The 22,069-nt window shown below is 40.2% G+C and overlaps 1 protein-coding gene across 1 annotated transcript in view; it reads right to left on the bottom strand.

Annotated features, from left to right (window-relative positions):
• jakmip2 (janus kinase and microtubule interacting protein 2) overlaps positions 1–18,614 on the bottom strand; it is a 45,571-nt gene extending 26,957 nt beyond the window's left edge. Inside the window, exon 1 of the mRNA XM_048236633.1 lies at positions 18,368–18,614. The gene's annotated coding sequence lies outside the window, so the exon portion shown is untranslated. The remainder of the gene's footprint in view (positions 1–18,367) is intronic.
• Between the last annotated feature and the right edge of the window lie 3,455 nt (positions 18,615–22,069).

Here is a 22,069-nt window from a genome sequence, read left to right as displayed (position 1 = left end):
TAGCGCCACCTAGTTAAACACAAAAAGTAAAATGAGGTGTTGTAATTGTAGGTATCTGTGACCTAACATAGTCAAAACTGCACGAAATTGGAAGTGTAGGATCATTTTGACACCTTCTGAATGCACGCCAAGTTTCGCGGAATTTTGTTCATGGGGGCCACACAATAAATTAATTTATATTACTATACACCAACTGGCCTGTAGGTGGCCGGAGACAGTTTTCTGTGAATATCTCGAGAACCGTAGGGCCTAGGGGTCCACCTTTTTGTATGTTGGTCTTAAGGGGCATGTCAACCCATCCCATTACCACTTATTTCATGTATAGCGCCACCTAGTTAAAATTAAAAAGCAAAAATTAGGTGTTTTCATCTCAATATCTCTGGCTGACAAGGTCAAAACTGCACGAAATTAAAAGTGTAGGATCATTATGACACCCTCTGAATGCATGCCACGTTTTGTGTACTTTCGTTCATGGGGCCTTACAATAAAATAATTTATGTGTACATTTAGTGACGCATACCCAACAAGGATTCCCGGGACACTGAAAGACCGGGTACACAAAACTTGGTGGGCATGTACCCCACATGGATAGCATGGAACCGCTCATTTTTCGTTTTCATCTGCAGCCCCCGCTGGACTGGACCCGAAAAGGAGGGTAGGGCAGACACAGTTCTCTCAGAATCTTTTATGGTATGTTGGTCTCAAGGGCCCACATCAACCTGGCTCATAATCACTCATTTGTGATTTGCCCCCGGTAAAAAATGAAAATCAGTAGGATTAAAAGAAAGCCAAAATAAATATTCATCATCATCATCATGGCTGCATTTTCAGTATTGGTCGCTTATCGCTTGTCCACTAGATGGCGCGATCGCTGCAGTGAGACGTAATTTTGTTGGAAGTTAAAAGTGGGTTGGAAAACAATGGACGCCCATACAAGGACTGTATTTTACCGCAGCGAACATCTAATAAGGATAGGACGATGTTCACATGAAGTGTAATTCCCATTTCTTCTTGAAGCCTAAATAAATCTCAGGATGTTTATCGGACATGCTTGGTTTTTACTGCAGGTAATGCTAATCTTGTAATATCAATAAGGACCTAGGTAATGTTACCGTTATGCGTTGGTTGAGTGATGGAGGCATTTGATTTATTGCATTTGTAGAAAACTATAAATGCGGTTATATAAGCAAATGTATAGCAGCACTGTTTGTATCTTTCGACTGTCATTTATTGCACGCGCTACAAAATCATTCTGTGCAATGGAAGATTTACCAACGCTACACCGGGTCTGATACAGTTTTGCCTATACATGCGTGAGACTGAGACGCCTGTTTATTTTGTTTTGGCGCGTGCAGGGTGTGAGAGGGGGAATCGATGTGCTTTGATTACAGCTTGGTAGTTGTAGTCTGTGAAATTAAAAGCACGCGTGTGTGAAGTATCCAAACAATGACACCTTCATTTCATTATGGCTGCTTTAGCAAAACACCTTAAGCTACTGTGTAGTGGGTCCCATTTAGAAGTGGCTACTTCATTCAAGCTTTCCTTGACTCATGGAGCTGGGCGTGAATGTTATTACAACTTTTCGCCAACATATGACAGTTTAAGTCCGCTGATACTGTAAGGCGAAGCCATTGGTTTCCAAAGGAGATTTTATTTGTGTCGCCAGCATAGCCTATTGACAATTTATGTTGTCATTAGGCCTACCCCTAATCCTACCTGTAGCTTAGGAAGCTAACAACTTTCTATTAGGATCTAGTTTGTTAGTTACCGCTTTGTCATAACTCCCTGATGCATTTTTGCATTTAGAATAGCCAGAGCGTGTATATCTCAATCGAAAATTAAACAATATCGGTGCCTATGGACTAGGCTGGGTGAACCCAGCCTGATCTGCCAGCTATTTATTTTTGATTTCTTAAAAGATTGAGCTTGGTCTGATGAAAGCCAGACTAGCCATGGACCTCAGTTAAACAATGCAAGGGAACATGAATCAGCCTATATTTGCACTAACAATAACGGACAAAAGCTCTTCAACTTTGGGTCTGCTAAAATGTGTATGAACAGTCTAGCGAATGCATTTCATCAAGGCCCATTTGGACATGTCAGTTATTTGCACCACTGGTTAGATGTAAAACAGCATTTCGTTTCAGACTAGGCTACTGTTACTTAATTTGTTCATTAACAATAACGTTTTCAGACTACTGTTACTTAATTTGTGCATTGACAATAAAGTATTACATGAACTAAAGATGACTAAAATCTTATGTAGAAGAAGAAACATTCACAAAAATCCATCCATCCAAAAATGACCTTTGTTTTTGATAGCTGTTGAAAACGGCATGGAACTGACAGAGATGGTTTTGTTTATAAATACATAAAAAATAAATAAATAAATAACATTATGCTGATACCTTTTGCTTTTCCCAAATACAATGTAGCCTACAGGTGTAAGTGACCTTTCATCAATCCAGTTGCAATGGATGAACTGTGATGAACTGCCCTACTTGTGATTGTTTAGAGATTTTAAAGGTTTTATAACAATTCTACATCTTCTTTGGCTATTCTACAATCTATTCACCTTTTCAGCACCAGTAGGGTACTTTCTGTGCAGCCACACACACACACTCAGGCATGCCAAATAAGCATACACAAAAGTTTCAAGAGTGGGGATGGAGTAAAATATGGAGACAAATTGAAGTGTGATTTATTTTCGAACGGATGTACAGGACTGAGCGGCGGTCATATTTTGTACCGCTATGCGGTACATCTAGTTAGTAGAGACTTTGGTCCTTACTCGTTAATAAGTGACTCTTCTTGCACAACACTAGCTAACAGGTAGGGTCCAAATTGCCCTCACTAGTTAACTAGTGGACATTTTGCCCCTTAATAGTCAACTAGTTATGCTTCTTGCACCTCACTAGTGAACTTGAGAAGGTTGAAATTACCCTTACTAGTTAACTGGTGGGCATTTTGGGCTGCACTCGTGAACTAATGACTGTCTTGCCTTGCCTAACCTAGTTAACTAGTGAGCCGTTTTGCCTTGACTTGTTAACATGTAAGCTGCACATTGAAGCCACTAGTTAACTAGTTATAGTTTCTCAGGCCAACATGGTGCACAACATGCAAATGCAGTGGGTGGGGATAATGGCCATTTCCTGTGTCTTGATTGGTTGGTATGTTTTATTTTGAACTGGGAAGCCAACAGGAAGCCTCAGTGTGCAGTGCACCCCGCCTCCTCATTAGCATTCTGTGCAACTAGTTAACTAGTGACAATTCTTGTACATCTTCACTAGTTCACTAGTGTGGACAAAGGAGGCTTGAACTAGTTAACTAGTGAACATTCTGGCTTGAACTAGTTAACTAGTATACACTTTATGTCTCACTTGTTAACATTTACTAGTTAACTAATAAGCATTTATGGCTCTGACTAGTTAACTAGTAAGGCCAAATATGTGGTCACTAGTTAACTACTGCACATTTTGACCCTCACTAGCTAACTAGTAGAAGCATTTTGGCTCTCACTAGTTAACTAGTGCAAAAAATGTAGTTCACTAGTCAACTAGTGTCACTAGTATTGTAACTTGATATCAAGATGTCGGAATAAATGTTAATTCGGCTTGCCATACATGCCCGCACACACACACAGGCTCTTTAGTCAATCATCTCTCTGCAATCAGAGCGGAGTCACAGGTTATGTGATGCAATCGTGTGAGATGATTATATCTGTAACATTGCAGATTGCAAAGAGCAACACCACGTGCACAACTAAGACTCTAAGCTGAAACTGTAAGCTTACAATGTCAACCAAGTTCTTACAATATTGTGTGCTAGAGCTTGGGGATGTTTCAGGCATGATGGTCTACACTTTCCATATCATAGTAGTAGTCTTATAGCTAAATTCTGAACTAAATCCTCAATAATTCTCTGCTATTTACTTAGGTTACAGTGAGGTTGAAATATAAAATAGTAATTAACATGATCCATATGTCATGCCGACAAAAGATGGAGGGTATTGAGCTTTGAGAAGACAGAGAACCAGTTCTGAAAAGAATGACATGTCTCTGCAAGTAGCTATTTTGTGAAATCCAAAGGCTATCTTTCCTAATCTCCCTCATCTCTTTTTCATTTAACAGAGATGAGAACATTCACCATTAACCTTTCTTAAAACAAAGGGATCCACAGAACAATCCCCCTCATTCATATCACATGTAGACAAGTTCACAAACAACAACCTGACACTTGGCTAGTCCAGTGTAATTACAGTCCATGTGACTCCACAGTGTGAGGAGGTCTGAGGGAGAGACTGTTGGCATGTCGCCTGTGACTAAACAGCTGGCTGCCACTGCAATCAGCTGAGGTCTTATCTGGGACCACAGTAAAGATTTGGCTTGAAGGGGAAAACGTTCACGTTCCTCAGACGCTGAAATTCACTTCATTCAGAAGTATGTAGTCAGATTTATTATTACTGCATATCATTTACTGTGATAATTTTTCTATATTGTGAGAATACTTCATTCTGCAATATTGACAACATAGTTGTGTGATGTTTTTGCATATCGTAGTGTGAAATTTGCACAGTTTTCCATATTCAAAAAAGTGCCCATGTGTATTGTTTTGCAAAGCTGCAAGCACAATCTGTTTTTTAATTGGACACAATTATCAAGATGTATTATAGCATGATGTGTTAATGCAGTATAAATATATCTACACACTTTATAAGATTTCATTGCACCATATCATGTTGTATATTGGCATTTTTCCTCAGCATATCTAGATCAGAGTTTCTTAGCCATAATCGCCCAGCCCTAAATGAATTATTTCTTATCCGTGGGGAGTGTCTGCACAATGTCTGACTATTTATGCACAGTGACACAATTATGTAAGGGATAATGTATAGAACGCCGGTCATTATGGGGAAAATAAGTCCCGACAGGGCAAACCGGACGCTGAGGGGATCTTGTTTCGCCCCTGAAGGGACTTATTTTCCCATGATGACCGGGCGTTCTATACATTATCCCGCTTTATTATACTGGCTACTTGCCAAAACGAAAAATAAACTCCATGATATGTCTCTTTACACTTATTTGTTACCGCTTTCGTCGTGGCTTTTTGCTGAGAAACAAATAGTTCAACACACGCTGAACTTGAATCAAACATTCTTTAGAACACAGCTGATCAACCGTCTGCTTTCACTTTTTGAATGAAGTTCCAAGCGCAAACTCGCTGCCATTGACAGCGGTCATTCTTGTTTTCAGAGGTCCTTTCCCAAGAAATAATGACCACTAGAACTTTCGGAAATCCCATTCAAGTCAATGGAGCATTCTACTTGCATTGTGAAGAGCCGTATAATAAACAATGGTACAACACCCCCAGTATAAATAAATCAACATTTCCCTAAATTTTCTTTTAGCATGTCACCTTGAAACACCAATACATGGAGGACTTGTACATTAGTGGGCAAATACTGTCTGCTTGGTCCTTTCTTCATCTTGTGTCATGGTGAAGTGCTATTCATCTCCTCTACTGTGAATGATCTCTTATCAAACAAATTGCTGACACACTCTTGCTACTTTATCCAGCGGAACATCCCCACGACTATGATTAACAGTTGACTGGACTGAGGAGGCACAACACAATGGATTAATCTCCTTAACTCATTGTTGATCCAAATTGCAAATTGCCCATGGCCATCCTCACCCCAATAGAGCAGATCTATTTATTCAACATCAGTCCTCCTAGCTAGCCAGCCACCAGGCAGACACAACTGTCAGCATTGTGAGATGGATCAATTACCACACAACTATGTCAATTGTGACCACATAAAGTATGTCAGTGGTGACCACAACTATGTCAATGGACCAGAAGGGGTTGGTTTTCCAGTGTGACCTTGCCGCTAGTACTGCACAGTAGCAGAATTGCGACGGCCAGATGATGTGCTCTGGCCAGATGATGTGCTCTGATGTGCAGGAGAGTTGCTACCACTGAGAACAAGCGCTCTCATTTAAATCCTGTAACGCTAATGCTTGTAGCCTTATTAGTGCTTCCCTTATGCACTTACAAGGCACCCTGGTACATGGTAAAATGCCTAGATTAATCAAATTCCCCTTTTCTCTGTGTTGTATACAATCATCTGTCTCTGTTATTATAGTTAAAACTTTGTCTTCTAGTGAAACAAAATATAATTATAAAACAAAGCATAGTAGAGCATAAAATAAAGGCAATATGCTTTGCAAACTAATAGCTTCAGACACCATTAAGGTAACACTGTGTCTGCACTTTGACTAAAAATTCACATGCACTCAAGCTCAACAAGAGCCCCTCCATGTGTTGAACTCAGCCGAGCTCTTAATATTTCATTACAGGAAAAACAGGTCTCTCACGCTACACATGATTCATTCAATGGTGGTCCTGCAGCTCAGCTGGCTGTAACATCTACAAAACCCAGGCCATGAGTTCTAGATCCAAAACAGGACAAGTAATAATATCATACATTACAGGGTTCCCACTCCATGACTTTTCCCTGACAAACAAAAAAGGAATTTCCATGGCCTACTATATAATGAATGATACAGACCAAAGCTTTCAGAGCAGCTGCGTAGCATTCAAGAATATTTTACTTTTTAGAGCAGGAGATGAATAAATGGGCATTAAATACACAAAGTTGGGCTAACCACAACTACTCAAGCAAGCAGTAAAGCTAATAAGATATACACCAGTTCTGCATGGACAAATATTTGTCCTAATGTATTTTGGCAAGTCAATTTTAAACTTATACAGTAAAATTCCCTGATATTCCATGACTTTGTCCTAAAAAATATACAATTCCCTGGCTTTCCATGTCTAGGTATAGACTTTCCAAAATTCCAAGATATTCCAGACATTCCATGACCCATGGGAACCATTACCTATTACTATACCTTAACAGTAGGCTACTATAAGTAACTATGGGTAAAGGGCACCTGCTAAATTATTAAATGCAAATGTAGACTCACTGCAGTCACAAGTGGTCACACACCACATACTATCCTCCAATATTCCTCTACAGATCCTCACGTTCATGTCATATCCTCCCCTCAAACTTCTTCCAATCATAGGATGCTTTTTAGTCTGGAATAATTGCATCTGCTGTCCTAATTCTAACTAATCCAAACTGATGGTACAGGACACAGTGCCAAAGTTGAACCTTTTTATATAAAAGAAAATATTGTGTTGTCAGACACTGTGACCTCAGATCATCTTCTGTGAAACCATAATCCACAGAGGACATGTAGAACAACACTGTGCACTCTCTGCATCAGTGTTTTGGCAACAGGGAAAGAAAAAAGAAGCACACTTGGCTACTGTAGACCCTGTCTGGCTCCCCTTGTGCACAAAATGAATGGCCAAAGTCAAGTGGCTGCCCTGTGTTGATAAGTGACACTGTGTATCTCAAGGGGTTAAGGGGTTCCTACACAAGCTGCAATGACTCACAGGGAGGGCACCGGAGGCAGGGATTTTGCAGGTTCAAAGTTACTTTTTTAAAGACCTTTTTAAATACTGTACCACTATGAATAACATATATTTATTTCATGGTCACATTGGCAAACAAGAACAAAGGATTTGTAAGAAAATCTGAATTTCTATGCAGAGTAATTGAATTAAGTAGTATAAGTATATACTCTTTTGTTCCCGTGAGGGAAATTTGGTCTCTGCATTTATCCCAATCCATGAATTAGTGAAACACAATCAGCCACTGACGTTTTGGGCGCTAGCGATGTTTCGGGCGTTAGCCCTTCATCAGACAAACGCCCGAAACGTTGCATTAAATTAATCATTCATTGGGAGCTATTGGTGTAGCGGACTTTTTTTCATTCATTCAGTATTGCCCTTTTTGTCCAGCACCTTTTAATCTGACCCATAATAGCTGATGCTCCAGATGCTCAACTCATCTAAAGAAAGCCAGTGGTATTGCTTCTAATAACCTGTTTGTAATGATCAGTTGACCATTTAAAATTATAGTCAGATTTGCAAACACAATATGCCATTGGAACACAGGACAGATGGTTGCTAATAATGGACCTCGGTACACTCATTCAGTGTTGATATTGCATAAAAAGTATCCATTTCCTAGTAAAATAGCAATTTACAACATTAACATTGTTTAAATTGAATTTCTAATTGATTTGGTGTTATTTCAATGGCCAAAAATGTTGCTTTTCCCTCGAACACAAGGAAAGTGACTCAATACTTTTAACAGTAGTGTGTGTCTGGAACATGCGGAGAAATTGATAGAGCAGAGCAGACAACTTTGTAGCCTGTCAGTTATCAGTTACACATTGGCTTCATTTGTAGTTTTAATGCAGTGTGATATATTTAGACCTTTGAGAAAAAGAGCAACATGAACCCATATAAACTATAGACACCCTTACACAACTTGTAAGTGTCTCTGGGCAGCATCACACACAGGAGACAACTCTGTCCCAGAACAGGGCCAGCTCTGGAGTGATCCGGCCTGAATAGCACTGTCCGTCTCCATATTATGTTGAGGCTTCTGACTAACCTCACTCTCAGGAATCGCTTTCCGTGTTGGCGTGCACACTGCCTTTTGTCAAACATACCACCCTTTTGTCTTGAAGTTTTGAGTTATGTGTGTTACCTGAATGTTTAAATGATCAGTAGCAGTTGCTTGTGGTAAGCCCTGTAATGTGTATGAGCTTGGAGCTCATTAGAGACCATTACTTCTAATTGCCTGATCAGTGCAGGTCCAGTGAGAGATGTTGGCATTGCAGCTGGTTGTGAACACGCCCACTGAGTGCAATGTATATCGGCATTTATGGATGCTTAGATTATGAATAACCATGAGGTGAGTGTTTTGTCTTTTGTGATGTGACTTTTAGTGCTATAGTGGTCAGCCCACTTTTGTAGATCCCTTATGGATGTTGCTAGCTAAGGCAGCAACTTTGTTTGTGTGGTAGTGAGCCACACTAGGGGCCTGTACTACGAAGCGGGGTTACTGGCTTATCTGGGTAACTTCGAGAGTAACTTGATCACGTGTGGCGAAACTTCCCGATTAACCCGTACTATGAAAGGTGGATAGGTTTTGACCGAGGTATGCTGCCATGGCAATTTACGCTGCATCTCAAACCTGCTCCGAGCAGGTTATGTTCTTGGTTAACCCGAGGTTTCCGTTAACCACACCCTTTTATAAGTACCACCCCTCCACTAACAATTGAGACAATGTCGGCGCCTGGATGATCCATACGACATTGGAGCTAAAATCGGAGGGGCTCTCTTCTCAAGCGAGGGTTTTAGAGGGCCATATATAGACTATATATATATATATATATATATATATATATATATATATATATATATATATATATATAGTATCTATGAAGATATTGATTGTCAGCCGAGGGAATTTGTTATCTTTGTCAGATGATCTAGGCAAAAATCTCTAATGTGACCCGTCATAGCCATGCCCAATGCATTCATGTATTCCATCTAATCGGTTATGCTGAACATCTGAGCAAGAATAGCCTACTGTATGTCCTAAAATAAATCGGACATAAGCCTAGCCTACAGTATGCTGAACATCTGAGCAAGATTAGCCTAAAATAATTCGGACATTGCCTACAGTAGGCCTAATAAATTAAAATCACCATTTTAACAAACTTGTTGAATTGAATGTCATATTACTGTACCCTGCAAATAAAGGCTACACATTTCCACAGCACCAGAATCCGACCGAATGCCTCCCTCAACCCCTTCCATAATCGGCCTTCCACTATTATTTGCGATGTATGGCTCCTCTCTGCTACTGTAAAACACTCTGGTGCCTTACAGTAGTGTTCAAAGACACCTTTTTCTTGTTAGCTGTAAAACAGAGGCAAAGTTAAGGCTATAAGCATACTAGGCCTACATGTTTTCATAATTAAGAAATATTAATGCAAGCTATGACTATAAACCACTATTCTGAATAATGTGTTTGTGTTTCATTTTCACCTGCTGCCATGTGCATTTGGCAATGGTGTTGCATCTGAAATGTTCACAGGATTAGGCATACACTAAATCAGTCAATGGGGCTACTTAAACATTCAATTATCCTTATTACTGTAATCTATATGCCCACTTCTAAATTGTGTTGCATCTGTAGGCATTTCTATTAACTCAAATCCTCCGTATTTGAAGAACAAGTCAGCTAACGTTATTATAATTGTAACAAGTTAACATAGCTGTTCATGTTATCTGGCTACCATGTTATCATGCTACCGTTGCCCAAGCCATTTAGTAGGCCTTCAAAGTATCATGGTTAAGTTTACAAGCGTTTCACTAAGGTTAGGCTGTGGCACTACCTGAAGTGTCTGTAGAGCCACATGAATGTCAGCAAATAAATTAAATTAAAATGTGTTGCCTAATTGTGTATCCTTTTGTCCAGCCTATTCTTTTAAGAATTCAGTTCATGAAACACGGGCATTGAAACGCACATTGCAATGGGCAGGAGAAGTCTATATAGTGTCCATATTTTACACAAACTTTGAGCACAGGGAGAGTCAAAACTCTTAGGCTTATAGGCTATTAACGTTAATGTTGCTGACATGTAAACATGGGTTTGATGTTTTGATACTTTATTTCCCAATTCCACGAGTTGGTGCTTCTCCTGTGGCGCCAACAGGTTAATGCCTTTACATTTTTTTTCCACTTGTTCGACATGGGTTCAATCCTTCTCATCATCACACATTTTTTTTATTATTATTTATTTATTTTTAGACCAGCAACGCCCCTCAATTTAGGAAGGCTACAGATACTAGGTGGCCACAGAGAGTCTGACCAGCAGTCAGTGAGATGTTTGAAAACTTAACCATGATACTTTGAAGACCTACTGGCTTGGACAACTGCTGTAGCAAGGACAACACCATCAGCCGTGTTAACTTTGCTAAAATCATCAGCTGACTTCTTCTAATTGTATAGACTAAGTCAAGTAAATTTCCTATGATTTATCAGCTGGTTAATTAGCGCAAGAAATGCGTAGATGAATGGTTATCATGTAGGAGGTTTCATTTGGGAAGCAGGTTCGATACCCATCGATGGAGTTATTATTTGGGTATTTATTTTTTGGTGGCATATTCATGGTCCAGTGTATGTAGCGTACTACAGACAATTTTGACATTTAAATATGTCATGCATATTTGTATTTGTTAGTCTCCAGTTTCCATCAGAAAGTGACAAATCTGCAATGACCACATCTGTCAAAGCGTCATCACTTTCGGAACGTCTTCAAGCAGCCAGTTAACATGGGTGCCAGTTGCCATGTAACACCGGTTTATACAAAAGTAACCCTGGGTTACATCTGGGTTAAGTTAAGCTCCCCTTAAGTGGTACAGACCCCTGGACTCCGTTTACACGTACATGGTTATTTTGAAAAACAGTATAAATTTCCATTCGTTTGTGCCTTCCCGTTTACGCCAAACAGAGAATTAGCCTCTGAAAATAATTCTTTCTACTTTGGACAGAGTGGAGATTTTGAAAAACTTTGTTTGCATGTAAAGTGAGAAAAACTGAGTTTTAGGCAGCCGATGTCACAGTATGCGCCAGAACTTGCACCTGTGCCAAAAGTGCAGCCTATGTTTACATTTTCATTTGGCTATGGTGATTATGGATGCATTCAGAGTAGCAGTCGCATTTATGTTTGTGCAAACCCTTTTCGTCTGTTTGCATTTGCAAATACAGTTCAAAAGAAAGGGAGGGAGTGATTCGTTGCTGTTGTTGCTATTTTCAGGATTCTGATTGGCTAACATGGGTTTGAGCCACTTGTTACTGTTTTCTGTGTTCATATGTAGCAATTTGTCTTATTCACCCGGCGACCAGGGGGTCGTTTCTAGAAAAGTTATCAACGACGTTGCTCAACCGCCATGGTACGACGCAACTTGCGACCAAACAACGACATTGTTATACCTGTTTCCAGAAACATCGTGCCATAGCCATGAATTAGCTAGCTCCGGCGTTAGAACACCCGTGGTTTTCAGCGTTGTTGATGATGCAGCGATACATATCATTGGTGGAAACGGTGGCAATGTGTATTTACCCACCCCCTGGACATTTTCTGTCACGGCCTATGTCGACATTTTTCTAATTTAAGCCGGTGATTAATGCTGGCATTGTCATTGCCATCAACCAAAAACCTAAACCTATTGCAAGTATATAAAACAGTTAACTTAAGGCGACCAATATGAGTCATTATTTATGTTAAATATCTATGTTGGAAAAAATATATAGCCTGGAAAAATTTCTGGATATCCACGATTTCATCAACTGGCTCGTTTACTTGTAGTGGCCCAGCGTCGATTGCACTCTTGGCCTTCGGCCAGGATTAGCATCCCATCTCTTCTTTTCACCTCTGGTAAAGAGTAGACCTCTGAGACACAACAATAGGTTTGACCATACCTATTTATGTACTGTATATAGTTACTCTACATCGATAGACCAATAGGTACAAGACATCAGTCAAAACAATTGAATGTACGTGTCACACTAGTTCACCTGCAGGTAGCGAGAAGCAAGAGGACAATCTCACATCATCAATCGAACCTACAACACTGGGATAACAAGTCACCTGCTTTAGCCACTACACCATTCATCACTGTGCTGATTTTAAGAGTCTGTGAAGATTATAATACTAGCTTATCAAAAAGCAAGGCAATACTCAAAGCAAGAATGAGCCAAGTAGGCGAGTTAGTCTCCACGGGGAACAGAGTCCAGGCTACTGCAGCGAAAAGTTATACAAACAGCAACATCATGCCCTTTTTGAGCTCACAGTAATCAGCCCGGCCTCAAGTGTTCTCGGCTAACCGGGAATTCTCCTGATTCTCCCAACCACCACTCTGCTACCTTTTTAAATATTTTCTACCACTCACATCGAAGCCAACCCGTGACGCTGATAACAGTCTCACAGTCACTTCTACGCTATGTCACATCTATGAAACTCCCGCCTTGCGTCCTGATTGGCTGAACCATAAAGTCGGTTGCAGAAATCACTCTCAATGGAAGAGGTCCCAGATGGATGTGAGTGAAGCTATGCGGAGCTAAGCGGAACGACATTCATCTGGCTATTGTCAGGTTACCCAAAGACAGGACCATATACAATCAGTCACATATTTTTATTGTATTATTAAAAAAATGTTGTGCCTTTCACAAATTTCTTACTAGAGGGATTAGGCCTAACATAAGGTCAGCCATGTGTGCCGATAGTGCTGGTATTGTAGTAGCCTAAAAGGCTTCATACAGAAGTTCAATTGAATTGAATGGACTGTCCCAACATTCAGAAGTTCAATATTTCTGCTGTGACAAAACAATGATGCTACCTTTGACAACAGATTTTGAGCTTAATTTAATACAACAATGAATCAGTTGCAATGAGATATAAAGGACACAATGAGTTTCTTTCCTATTTAATTCCTATGCAGCTACTGGGAGAGCTTTGTCACTTTTAAGGACTGCATGGTATGACACATTGGAGGCCCCAACAACCAAATGCTAAAAGCAGCATTCAAAACCTCTTTTGAAATACATTCAAGAGCTTACTTCACTTAACAACCATGAGCAGAATTCATTGAGCAGTCAGTTTTGGGATGAGAGTAATTTCCTGGATATAATGGCTCATAAATAAACTGTATGGCAGTGTTTTATGCAAATTTGTGTATTGCAACTCTTGCTGTGACAAAGAAGTCTGAAATGCAGGCATTTTGCCCTAAACACTTCTATCATCTGACTTTGAGTGGGTTTTGTGATCTTCGGTACATTCCATTCTGTCTCCATTCACTCCAAATTGGGTCTTTCTTAATTTCCCAACTACACTGTATATTAACTGCATAATATAAAACTATGTTATGTAATCTTCAACAATGCAACTATATAATCTGATTACACATTTTTTCTAATGTAGGCCTAATATGGACAGATTATAGTTACTTGGTTTTTGTAGGCCTAATTTGATTACATAATTGATTAAATGTAAAAAATGACTACCAAACCCTGTCCTCATTCAACAGTTATATAGCAAACTAGCTTTAGGTTCTTGGGTTAACATTTGCCTAAGCATGAATTTGGCAGTTTATCATATTTCATCTTGATAAACACACTTCTTCCTCTTCTTTTGTGGCAGTGTGGCTCATAGATAGGGGTGTGAGTTTCGAAACTGACGTCTCAAATAAGTTTCGAGGTTTCAAAGCACAAGTGAAACGTGGTTTAAAACAGCCATGTCATGTGACCACTGCTTTGAAACATTGTTCAAAATCCCCATGTCATGTGACCAAAGCTAAGTAAACCTTCGGTGCATTTCACCCATTTCACCGCTGTCAGCGGCAGGCTACTATTTGACTGTGCGTTTAATTAACAGTGTAGACTTTTCTTAAGCAACAGCCATGATGGTGTAGTGGTTAGTGAGGGTGTTTTTCATAGACAGTAAAAGATATGGACAGAAAAATCCGTGACGCATGTCGAGGCAGGTGAAGCAAATTTCAACCGTTTCCTGTTGGTCAACGAGGCTTTCTGCGCAGGCTCAGGGGATGTAAATGTAACGTAGGCACGTAGTCTGACTTGTGTAACTCTTGTGATAGCTGCACCGAGAGATTGGGTATGTAGCCACTTACTTCGTTACCACCATGTCTACATTACTGTTCTAAATGTCCTAGTTCGTAGATAAATGCGATTTAATATAAACAGCACTCGCCACATTCATAGCCTAGGCTACTGTCAATCCATCAAAACTTCGCTGAAATGTTGTGCTCCGATGCTTTCGTTCTTATCCAGAGAATACGGTTATTTTGCTCCTGTGCTACAGTATACAACAGGCTGCAGACTGCCTGTGTGGAAATGACCCCTCTTTCCCAGCTTGGCTACTGTAATCTGAAGGCTTCAGAAGCACACTGCCTCCGTGACCCAGTTTTGTGCCCAGTGAAGTAACATCATTCTCCCTGCTACTCTTACTCTGTGAGCCAGTAGACACAATGCTGGGAGTGTATGTGTGAGGGGATAAGCCATTATTGCTCACAGCAACTACACACACACGCACACAAACACACACATACACTCACAGAGACTTTAGGAAGTCATACACCTACTGTATTACACCAACATGTACAAAAAACCTACATCCTACAAATGTATGAGCCTACATTATCCAAAGTGTAGGTATGTATGAGCCTACATTATCCAGAGTATGTACTGTATATGAGCCTACATTATCCAAAGAGTATGTACTGTATGTATGAGCTATTGTCCAAAGTCAATGAGCTTGGTTAAAATAAACACACAAACTAGCATGCTCAGTGACTAATTTTATTAGCTGTGATATGGATTTTGTGTGAATCATAGAGCCATCTACATGAATACATAAATGGAAGTTTATCAGTGAAGCCATCACAGGTTTGTTCAATTTAGGATGTTCCTTCCTATCTTCTCTAGACCCAAGAAATAATCCTTTGGACACAATATTTGGGCTATATATTATGCAATGGATGATGGTCGATGTCAGCCATTTAGAGTGGCATGCCCATGCCAAAGATAGCCCCTGCTTTAATCAGGTTTGGTAGCTCAGCATGTGGGTTATCCTGTCTGACTGTTTGTGCTGGTCTGTCACAGTCATCCGATTACAACTCTGAGGTTTTTTTTTCTTTTTGCTTCCCCATGAACAGCATTTCTAATCCCACTGCACAGTGATGTAAGGACAATAGAACCTAGTAGTGCAGTCCTTTCCAGTTCTTCTGTCAGGGATTAGAAACGGTTCAAAGAACAAAAATGAAAACGAACAAAATTGTCGGATGAATATAACCGAAAATGGGAACAAAACCAATTTCACTTGTTCTGGAGTGAAAACGCTATTTTCCATTTTAGATAACCGGTTAATAATAATGGTATTTATCGTTCCAATTAACCTTTCTTTGAAAATTACTATCTAACCGCCTTTTCCAAACATGTAGCATAAATTACTGAAACATTGTGTAAAATAACATACCAGAGAAAGAAAATATCTAGGCCTAGTGTCATGCAGTTGGTAGCATCATGCATAGGTTAGGCTATTACAGGGCTTAAAACAAGGACATTTTCTATGCCATTTTTTTTAAAGATCTAATATTATCAATGAATTAATATTATAAATTAATTATATAATAACCTTGCTTTCAAATCTCACCCACACCTGAATAGGCAGTGTTTTAAACAGTTACCTTAGCCTTGATACCTACTTTGATTCAAGCTTTGAGGCTGCTGTGCAGAAAAAAGCTTATGCTATTGCACCTGCCATAAATCAATTTGTCAATTTGTATGTCATTTTTAAAGTCACATTATTAACCATTCTTCTATAACGTTCTAACCAGTTACAATTTAGAAAAGAGGCCGAAACCAACCGAAATGATAATCATTCTGTTTTCGGTCCCTGTCTGCTGTACATGAAATGGCCAGGCTCTAAATGTTAGATTGTGTGTTCATTAATGCCCTTAATGTGCAGTGCAGTACAGTGCAGTGTTTCTGTCCATGTGCATGGTCCATGTAAGCCATTAGTAGTGAAGGATATTTTGAAAATGCAATTTCTGATTCAGATGCAAAATCCTCTAAATCTATCTGACCACTTTTCTTTTAAATTCATATTTTTTATCAGGCTCCTATAGGTTTTTGCCTTCAAATTGATATTTCAGACCAGAAGGAAAGTGGTATTTAGCAGGTTTTTGAAGCAAAATTATTTGATTAATGTATGTGTGGAGAGCATCATCACCATCATTTTTGACGGAGGTGGCATTTAGAGTTTTGCATCTGAACTCTTCATATGTGAAAATGTTTTTTGCATAGGGTAGTATGCTATTTTCAAAAATTGGAATGACCCTGTCTCATTCCAACAAAGCATGCAAACTGTGCACGGCATACTGTTAGGCTAGGCCTACTATTGGTCATTTTATTATTTTGAGGAATGTATAAGACTCTTTTCGGATGTTCCTAAGAAACTTGGTGCCATGGATGGTGAACATGATGCCTAGTGGGTCTTACCCAGATTACATCCATCTCTGAGCTTAGCCCTGCTCTCTCTGCAAAATCATCATCATAGCATTTTTATCATATCATTTTATCATATCATAGCATTTTGTGGCCTACAATCTATGTTTTTATACAAAACTGCATGCAGGGTGTTACAGCTGATAACGTAGGCCTCGTGTATCCTACAGTGGTGGCGGCATACAGGCATACCTGTTTATTAGGCTTACTCTCAGAAATGTTCTGGGTCTAGATGAGCAGCTTACAGTTGGTCTAATTGTAGGCCATACAGTAGCCTAGGCCTACACATTGATGTAGGCTAAAACAATAATTGTTGGTAGTAGCCTATGCATCTAAAAGTGCTCTGTTATGCATAATATACAACATATCTGCTTTCATCATTGTAAGACTACACAAACTTGCAATTTACCCCTATTTCATGTTTGCCCTGTCTTAGATTAGAGAATCAGTGGCCGAGAGCGCCGAAGAAATAGCCTATTATAGAACACATGATGTGTTGACCGGAAATATCAGTCGGCGCATATTAGTCTACTAGGCCTACGCAATAGCGCATCATCCGCTGCCTTATGATCGGCAAATCTACAATAGATCAGAGATGATTCAGACAATTCAGTGAGAAGCTCACGAATAGAGGTCAAGGGAAAAAAGCAATAGGCAAATTCAGCCCACAAAAACAAAAGAAGAGAAATTGGGTGAACTGTGAACATGCACAAGTTGCCAAAATGCTTTACCGACGAATAGCATATTCTCTGCAGCATAGGCCTTTAAATTAAATAATACTACCGCCATTGGCTTCACACACTGTTCAACACACATCTGGTTTAACATCGCCTTAGCCTAATAGCCTAAACGGTTGACCAGGATTTGTCCACAAGTAGTGTAGCCTATAGCTCCATTTTCATGCGACCCATAATAATAGGCTACCTGCAGTAGACAGACAGATGCTGTTGTCTAAATCCACCGATTGAGTAGCCTAGCCTTCATGTTTATGTGGCCTAAAGCGATAACACAACCGAGCAGCCACAAGAAAAAAAACGTCATCTTCACAGATGCCTGCGATGAGTAAACCAACCGAATTGTTACGATGGGTATTGGGCTTAGCCTACCAGCAACAGCTTTCCGTAGCCCTACAGCTTTGATTTATATTACCAGGCCAAAATGTTATCTGAACATGGTATCTCCTATAGACCACACTCGACCATAGCGGCATTGCTTGGCTAGCTAGAAGCTTAAAACCGCTACAGTTAGGCCACCCTGAAGAAGAGAAGCAGTAGCCTAACGTAAGCCTAGGCTATTTAGTGCCCGGTTTCAACAACACTAAATAAGAAACGAAACAACAGATGCTTACCGTGTAATTAATTTCCAGCGCGAATCAAAGTCTTCCAGTCCCAAATCATTCACTATGGTCCTACATCTTTCCTCTTCCTCGCAGCTTCAGCAACCATCCAATGCATTGAGATCTGTGATGCTCCCACACCCCGCCCTCATCGTTATGAGAAAATGATCTCACTAAATTCGCCGAGAACTGCAGTATATCCACCTAACCAAAAGCTACCGCTGTAGGCTTTTCTTTCTCAACAACACAAGGTGGCCTTCCTCTTCTGTATCAACTCCTCGAATGATTGTGTCTTTTGACTGCAGCAGATATGTCGGATAAAGGAGGACAACTCGACTTTCACTGTGCTTGGACACCATAGGCTATATGCTGTAGGCTAAGGGCACCAAGCTGTCATAGCGGTGAAAGGGGAGGGGACTTCAAATTAGTTAGCCTAATGGTTGTCCTATGCACTATGAACGTTATCTGAAATGAGAGGATAAAGGTGTCAAGTCAGTTGTGACAATTAGAAGCCTGAAGCTTAGGCTACAATTCCAAATATTACCTATAAGGGGCGCCAATGCTTGATAAACACAAGGAGGTGCAGATGGAGTGTTAGTTTGTTGGCTTTATTCGGCCTACGACTTCATCAGTAGCCTAGAAATCTAGAAATTACATTTGCTGCCAGGGCTAGTCTAGCAACTCTCCGTTGGCTTGTGAGCTCGAAAAATTAAACTTCTATCAGGCCAATCAAATCGTGTATAGAGTCGTTAGGCTGGCTTAACCAGGGTTGCCAACTTTGGGTGTTTGGCTGGAGTGAGATTTTGTGAAGTCATAGTGCGTGTGCGTTAAATTTTTCCCTAAACCTAATTTAAAAAATGTCTGTCCCCTGATTCTTTTGTTATGTATAATCCCTGATTTAGGCCTATGTAAAAAAAAACTAATAGAATGGAAAAGTTTCTTCAAAATGTACAATTAATTTATTGATTGCACTTGAAAACAACCAGTGTTTTTACCCTGTGGCATGGGAGGATTATGAGCCTCTGCGCCCCTGAGCACGACATGAAAAGGGCCGCCCTGCCCACCTGAAAAAGGTAGTAGCTCAGCACTTCTAGGGGGTGATCTCAATTGAGATTAGCACAGAGTTGTAGAGTAATATGATTATTTCTTGAAAGTTAATTTTCTCGCGAACCGTTTATCACAGCAAATAGCGGCTGTAGCACCGTATAAAAGACGAGAAAAAAATATTTAATGTGATATCTGTGTGATGACTAGGCTAGCCTACTTTGTGAGTAGTTCAACAGAGAAGAATGGGCGGCCACACTTCGCGTCCGTCTGCCTCATAGGTCTAAATAGCAACGTGTTCTGTGAAGGTGTCGCGATTAAAATAGTCAGTGAATCAACAGAAAACTGCGCTGTAAACGTTGTAGGCAGATATTAGACCTAGCCTAATACCTGCTGTTGGTGTAAAGACATATATGTATGTCTTAAACTCTCCTGTTATTTAAACAATGCTGTGGTCTATAATCTAGTCATCAACAAAAAATGAACGGATTGCAAAAAAATAAAAATAAGAATTGATTTGGCGTGACATTTCTTGCGTGTGCGTGAGAGCGTGAGATTGGTGCTGTAAGCGTGAGTGTCACGCCAGATGCGTGAGAGTTGGCAACCCTGGCTTAACATAATGATTGATGGCAGAGTTGCAACGGTTTGGCTTGCCTGCTACTTGAAAACAAATAAGATGGATGTTGCTGTGTTGGCGAACAGTGTGACACGAGTTAAGCTTTATATTTAGGGTATACGTTCAGACTTAGCGTCTTTTTCTGACAAAAGAAGTTATGCAGACCGCTTTTTCAGTTGAAAAAAAAAACTGCCAGCGTTCTTGTTCCAAAAAGCAGCTGGAAGCGTCTTTTTGCGATAGACAAAGTGACTAACGTTACGTGTGGGTACCAAATGTTGGGGAAGAGAAAACTCACGTTGGCTATTGCTTTTGGTATGTTATGGTAAAGTTGTGAAGTCATGTCAAACAATTCCCTATGCTCAGACACTAAAACGAAGTCTCGACCGGTGTTCTGTCACCTTCTCCATTTTTACTTGGTTGTCATGGGAAAACCACAGGTCTTGGTAATCTGCTTGTGATTGGTCATCTGTAAAAAGAAAGCATGATCGTATGAATGCGTTTTCCGCTAGAAGTTGAACATTTCTCAACTTCTGAGCTGCAGAAAAAGAGCGGTTGCAGTCGCGTTTTAAAAGAAGCCGACGACTTTTTTGAAAACACGGTCTACTCCATAGGGTTATAATGTAAAACGGACGCCGGCAGCTGAGAAAAAGACGCTTAGTCTGAACGTACCCTTAAAGCCTATGGTACGCTCCCGCGTCTGCGTTCCGCGCACGCGGCACTGGTCGACCGAAATTTAAAGGCTCTGGTATGGTCGTGCGTCACATTTGCGCGTGTCCAAGACGTGCGTCATTTTTGCCGTGGACGTGAAGCATACTCCAACTTCTGCTGTCCTGAATGCGCGTTAAATCGTTAAGGTTAGCGCCTGCGCACTACGGATTAACTGTGATACTCTGCCCTGCTAAATGGGGGCGGTATGTCGAGCATGAAAGTAGTACACAACCACCAAAGAAGCCTGAAACGACTGAAGAAAAGAAGAACGTGGGATGTGCGAGTACTGAACGAAGGAAGAGCTGATGAAGGAAAAAGCACCACGAGTACTTTCGCCTGTCTGCAGGGAAGTTTGATAAGCTGGCCCATCGCATCGCTCCATTTATCATCCACCAGAACACACAGCACACCTGTTGGTATAGCTGAGAGACCAGCTAAGCCTACTTGCTTATTAGGCTACTTAGCTAGCCTATAGCTAAGTGACTCGGTGCTGCGAGGGCAGCAATATTGGTGCAATACAAAGTAAAGACATTTTTCTAAACACAGCATGGTAAGAAAGAGTTGTGCGTACAGATGTTCTCAATTAAATTTGTATTGAGTCTTCACACCTGCCTCATACCAAAAAGTATGAATCAAAAACCTGTAAATATGACGTTCAATAAAAAGTTTTGAAGTAATTATTTGTGTTCATAATGTATAATGTCTCACTGTGATAATGGGTGTATTTAGAGCGAGAGGTAGCCGGTTATTCCTTCAATTATTATTATGATAATGCATTATCCGGTATTGACAGGCGAGTTTCGAGATTTGAGTTCAGCATTGTTCAGGAGTAGGCTAGGTGATAATGATTGCACCTGGGAGAGGTAGGCTACATTCCCTTTATTATTATAATCACTATTGATAACGCATTATATACGGAACAGGCATGCAGAATGCATCTCGATCAGCAAGTGTTACTGGGTTTCGCCTGAGCGTTGTAGATAGATACCTTTATATGGCTCCGGGTTTCGCGATTTGATTTCAGCATTGTTCAGTAATAGGTGCTAGGCTACGCTCATTTTTAAAAGATGCATTTAATCCGAAATCATGTCAGCTCTCTATGCAGGGAGTAGGGCTGTCACTTTTTATTCGAACATGACATGAAATATCCGTAGTCGAACTATAAATAAACTATTCGGTTTTTAGTGCTGTGTAGCGCATTTCTACAGTCTATGATTAGTTTTATTTTATTGTTTGCCATCTCATTCAGTGCTATATGATCCAGGGCTCATGACCAAATCAAGCCAATATAATAGCCAGTAGCCACAATGGGCCCATGCAGCCACCCTGTTTCGACAATCAAAGGT

This window comes from Alosa alosa, chromosome 2 (assembly GCF_017589495.1).
Source record: "Alosa alosa isolate M-15738 ecotype Scorff River chromosome 2, AALO_Geno_1.1, whole genome shotgun sequence".
Lineage (NCBI taxonomy): Eukaryota > Metazoa > Chordata > Actinopteri > Clupeiformes > Clupeidae > Alosa > Alosa alosa.
The sequence above is the reverse complement of the archived record's forward strand: the minus strand, read 5'-3'. Positions and strand labels throughout refer to the sequence as shown.